This window comes from Oryctolagus cuniculus, chromosome 21 (genome assembly GCF_964237555.1).
Source record: "Oryctolagus cuniculus chromosome 21, mOryCun1.1, whole genome shotgun sequence".
In the NCBI taxonomy this organism is placed as follows: Eukaryota; Metazoa; Chordata; class Mammalia; order Lagomorpha; family Leporidae; genus Oryctolagus; species Oryctolagus cuniculus.
The window spans coordinates 5048788-5054221 of record NC_091452.1 but is presented as its reverse complement, the minus strand read 5'-3'; the positions used below and the strand labels follow the sequence as shown (position 1 = coordinate 5054221).

General features: G+C 62.9%; 1 long non-coding RNA gene across 1 annotated transcript; it reads right to left on the bottom strand.

Annotated features, from left to right (window-relative positions):
- Positions 1-1462: 1462 nt before the first annotated feature.
- Positions 1463-4009, bottom strand: LOC138847361 (uncharacterized). The gene is made up of 2 exons (XR_011385111.1): positions 3877-4009; positions 1463-2128 (listed from the first exon to the last, which is right to left on the bottom strand). It is a non-coding gene; the product is annotated as an uncharacterized lncRNA (long non-coding RNA).
- Positions 4010-5434: the final 1425 nt, after the last annotated feature.

Genomic DNA, 5434 nt, shown 5'->3' with positions numbered 1-5434 from the left:
TGGGCTTTTCTTTTACATTTTATTTGGTATTACACCTTTAAATATTAATACATAGAGAACAGGTTTCGTGAATTTCACAGATACTTTCCTCCCCGTCTGGACTTCTTAAATACACTCCTCCCTCCCAGTGGAGCATCGGGGGATCCCCCAGTGACTCATGGCACCATTCTGGGCCCCGGTCAGGATGCCCGTGTTCCGTTCCCTTGGAGGTAGGCTTGCCGGCTTGAGATACAGCTGCCAGATTTGAATTTCAGATAAGCAACCCATGCTCTTTGTAGTAAAGTATATCCCAGTTTTTTTTTTTTTTTTTGGGGGGGGGACAGGCAGAGTGGACAGTGAGAGAGAGAGACAGAGAGAAAGGTCTTCCTTTGCCGTTGGTTCACCCTCCAATGGCCACCGCGGCCGGTGCGCTGCGGCCGGTGCACCGCGCTGATCCGATGGCAGGAGCCAGGAGCCAGGTGCTTTTCCTGGTCTCCCATGGGGTGCAGGGCCCAAGCACCTGGGCCATCCTTCACTGCACTCCCTGGCCACAGCAGAGAGCTGGCCTGGAAGAGGGGCAACCGGGACAGAATCCGGCGCCCTGACCGGGACTAGAACCCGGTGTGCTGGCGCCGCTAGGCGGAGGATTAGCCTAGTGAGCTGCGGCGCCAGCCTATCCCAGTTTTTTTGTTTTTGTTTTTTTAATGATTTATTTGAAAGGCGGAATTGTAAGGACAGAGAGAGAGAGATCTTCCATCCACTGGTTCACTCCCCAAGAGGCTGAAAGGGCCAGGGCTGGGCCAGGCCCAAGCCAGGAGCCTACAGCTTTGTCTGGGTCTCCCATGTGGGTGGCGGGGGCCCAAGCACTTGGGCCATCTTCCGCCGCTTTTCCAGGCCATTAGCAGGGAGCTGGATCAGAAACAGAGCAGCCGGGACTCAAACCCCTGGTACTCACATGACGCCGGCGTCCCAGGTGGTGGCCTAACTAGTGCCATAGCACCGGCCCCTATATCCCAGATACTGCGTGGGACGTAATTATACTAAGACAGTATTGGCTGTTATCTGAACGTCAGACTCGTCCTGTGTGTGGGGTGGTGCGCCCCAGCAGGATGGAGCAGCTGTTACGAAGCCCTTGGCAGCACCCTGACCTCCTGTGTGGAAGATAGTTTCCCTACCAAACACTGGGCAAAGACGACGGGGGTGTAGCCCAGGAAGCGCACTCAGGAGCCCAGAGCACGGGCTGGGTGCACACGGCAAGCACCGCAAAGGAAGTCCCGCGCAGATCCACACGGGGCGGTTTGAGGCTGGACCCTGTGATGTAAGTTGGAGACTCATGGGCAGTGGTCACTGGGAGAGTGGGCAGGAGACGTGAGGGGGCCAGGCGGTTGGTGACCACACAGTGCAAGGTGTCCAGGCAGAAACCAGAACGAGTAGGAAGACAGCTCATTTGAATAAAATAAATACCTGTGATCAAAAGAACAGCTTTGTAAGAATGTATTTTTATTTTTAAAGACTTACTTATTTGAAAGGCAGAGTTAGAGAGGTAGAGACAGAGAGAGGTCCTCCATCTGCCGGCTCACTCCTCAAGTGGCCACAAGGGCCAGGGCTGGGCCAGGCTGAAGCCAGGAGCCAGGGGCCAGGAGCTTCTGTTGGGTCTCCCACGCAGATGCAGGGGCCCAAGGACTTGGGCCATCTTCTGCTGCTTTCCCAGGCCGCAGCAGAGAGCTGGATGGGAAGAGGAGCAGCCGGGACTGGAACCGGCGCCCATATGGGATGCTGGCGTCACAGGCAGAGGCTTAGCCCACCACCCCAAGGGAACTCAGGGCCTGCAGAAGCAGTGGGCAGGGTCTGCTGACCAGGGGCTCTAAGCACTGCTTAGATTCCTCTCCACCAGCAGGCCCTTGGCTGTCTGGAGCACAGCGGATCCTTTTGCCCCTAGAGGGTCTATGAACTTTCAACGTCTTTATCTAAGAACAGCGCCGTCAGCCGTCCATCCTCGCTGTCGGGAGAGGGGACATGATGCCGGCCGCTCCCAGTCGCCGCCACACTTGCTCGGCCGTTGGTACCTGAGGTTGACGTCAGGCGCTGCGAGCTGGGCGTGGGTGGCATCACCAGGTACCAGCGCAATGCAGAGTGAAGAAGTCACCTCCTGGGAGCGGGAGATAGCATCTCAAAGTCAGCCTGTTTAAGACTAGAGAAAAGGGGCTGGCGCTGTGGCGCTGGCATCCCATATGGGCGCCGGTTCGAGTCCCCGCTGCTCTACTTTCCATCCGGCAACCTGCTGATGGCCTGAGTGCTGGGCCCCTGCCCGCGCATGGGAGCCCCAGAGGAAGCTCCTGGCTCCTGGCTTCGGCCTGGTCTGGCACTGCCCGTTGTGGCCATTTAGGGAATGAACCAGTGGATGGAAGACATCCCCCCCCCCCCCGCGTTTCTCTCCAACTCTGCCTTTCAAATAAGTCTTTTTTAAAAGTCAGAACAGCGACAACCAATGGAGACCACACCTCGGGGCCCGGGTGGCTGCCTGCCCCCGTGTCCTGCCGGCCTGAGTGCCCACCAGGTGATGGTCAGCGCCCGGCCCCTCCCAGCGCCCACCGCAGCCCCGCAGGTGACGGTCAGCATCCGCGCCCGGCCCCTCCCAGCGCCCACCGCAGCCCCGCAGGTGATGGTCAGCGTCCGCGCCCGGCCCCTCCCAGCACCCACCGCAGCCCCGCAGGTGACGGTCAGCGCCGGCCCCTCCCAGCGCCCACAGCAGCCCCGCAGGTGACAGTCAGCGCCGGCCCCTCCCAGCGCCCACAGCAGCCCCGCAGGTGACGGTCAGCGCCCGGCCCCTCCCAGCGCCCACAGCAGCCCCGCAGGTGACGGTCAGCGCCCGGCCCCTCCCAGCGCCCACAGCAGCCCCGCAGGTGACGGTCAGCGCCGGCCCCTCCCAGCGCCCACAGCAGCCCCGCAGGTGACGGTCAGCGCCGGCCCCTCCCAGCGCCCACAGCAGCCCCGCAGGTGACGGTCAGCGCCGGCCCCTCCCAGCGCCCACAGCAGCCCCGCAGGTGACGGTCAGCGCCGGCCCCTCCCAGCGCCCACCGCAGCCCCGCAGGTGACGGTCAGCGCCGGCCCCTCCCAGCGCCCACAGCAGCCCCGCAGGTGACGGTCAGCGCCGGCCCCTCCCAGCGCCCACCGCAGCCCCGCAGGTGGTGGTCAGCGCCGGCCCCTCCCAGCGCCCACCGCAGCCCCGCAGGTGACGGTCAGCGCTCGCGCCCGCTCCGCTCCCCCGACCCGGGGCACCCCCGCCGGCTTATTCCGGGGCTTTGCGGGGTTCCGCGCGCTGTCCCCCCGCGCAGAGGCCGGCTCGCCCCGGCGGCTCTCTGCGCATACTGGGAGACGGAAACGGAAGCGCGGACATTGCGCGGACGCCTCAGGCGCCACAGCCGGAGCCCGAGAGGGCCGCGGGTTTGGGCGGACTGGCCGGGCCCGTCGGGTTGTCAAGGTGACGGCGCCCGGGCCTGGGGGGTCGAAAGGTGACTCCGCCCCGTCGCCCAGCGCCGATTGGGCACGCCCTTTTCTGAATCCCGTTCCGGATTGGCTGAGAGGCGCGGCCCACGCACCGGAACGCCGTGCGATTGGTTGGCGTTCAGGCCAACCTTCCGCGGTGCGGCGGCCTGGGCTGATGTGAGGCCAGCGCTCCGCCAACCAATCAGCGTATGAGCTGAGGGTGGCGCGTGCGTGTGGCCAGGATCCCTCCGCCGTCGCCGCTCCCACCGCCTCCGGACAAGGCGGGAACGGAGCTGAGCGGGCGGGGGTGGTCGGGAGGCCGTGGGCGGCGAGCCGAGCCGAGCCGAGCGGCTGCGCCCTGAGGGGCCGTCCCCTCGCTGCCCAGGACCCCGCCTGGAAGTTCAGACTCACGCGTGACGGCTGCAAGACGAACTAAAATAACACGTCGCTTGCTCCGAGGGTGCAGGCACCGGCCTGCGGTTCCGGATCCCATAAATACGCCGTTAGGGTGCGTCAGTTAAAAGTTCATGTAAATATTAGAAAGAACAAGGCAAAGGTGAAACCAAATAAGCAAAAATGGAAGGGAGGGTGGGAGGGAGGAAGGAACTTTTTTTTTTTTTTTTTAAGACTTAAATGCCCCAAATGTCCGGGAAATGCGCACTAGGCACACGGAGCAGACCGCGGGCCCGCAGCTCTGCGCTCAGCACCGGGGGAGCTCCGGGAACGGGGGTGGGGTGCGGGGATCCGGGCGCGCTTTGAGCAGGGGCCGCCGGGGGCTTCGTTTCCGACAACAGCAGGTGCAGTGAGTGCCCGGCCGCTGGCTGCTTGCAGGCTCTTGGCTCCTGCTCGGACAGGGCAGGGCCGCGGTGTGCGTAAGCGGGTTCTTTCCTTTCCGCCTCTCAGCCGGGCGCCAGCGCGACCCCCGAGGGCCTTGTGCTTTTCATCACCCTTTTCTTTGGAAGCCTGGCTCCTGGAGAGAGCAGGTTAAACTTGCCTAAGAGGAGACGGGAGCCAAACCAAGCCAGAGGGTGCAGGGTCAGCTCGTCGGGTCACTTTTTCTTTGTCCTGTCACGGGCAAGCAGGCCGGCACGCGGTGCCACGCTTCAGAGGGCCGGCTCGTGGGACCCGTGGCTGGCAATGGCCGCTTCACCCCTGGCATGGGTGCTGAAGCATTGGTGCTCCCTGGAGCCAATTGTTGGTGACGCAGAGTGGCAGGTGTCATGCAGAGCCGCCCCGAGGGTCTGCCGTGAGCCAGTGGCGGCCATCCGAGGAGCCACAGGGCACACGGTGGAGCCCCCCCAGCCCCCAGCCCCCAGCAACGGAGGGAGCAGGAGGTTTGAAAGAGGAAACCAGCGGATAATCAAGATGATCTAGCCCTGTGCTGTCCGGAGTCCGGAGCCCCAAGGGTGGGGCAGTGGGCTGGCGAGGGAGTGGCGTCCAGGGCAGGTGATCCCCGCGGAGGTGGACCGGTGGTGGACAGCTCACTGGCCCAGTTACCAATTCACAGAATTTGCAGCACTGTTCAGATTTCCTCTCTTCCCAAAAGCAGCGTTGCTGGCTGAGTCCCCTTGGTTTAGAGTCACTGAATAGGAACCCATGTCTTGTGGTCTTGTGCTTTATCTCTGGCATGAGAGAAGACACTGTCACATGCCCACACACAGCATTCTCAGCCGGCCGGTCTGCCTGGGGAGGGGAGAGGCTGGGGGAGGGGTGCACTGTGCCTGTCATGATCACTGTTGGCAGCCTGGGCCCTCCCAGGCTTCAGTGTCCCTCAAAAGCAATGTGTGGGATGATTTAGCTCCGATGGGCTCTACGGGGCCCTCTCTTTCCTGGCCTCAGGAAGGAACCTGCAGTGTGGAGGGCCTTTTGGGGTATCTGTGTCACCCACACTTCTTCCTGCGTTTGCACCACAGGTCTTTAGGGAGTGCCCCTCTGTGCCAGCTTCTACGCTGGACGGCACGAGTCTCCC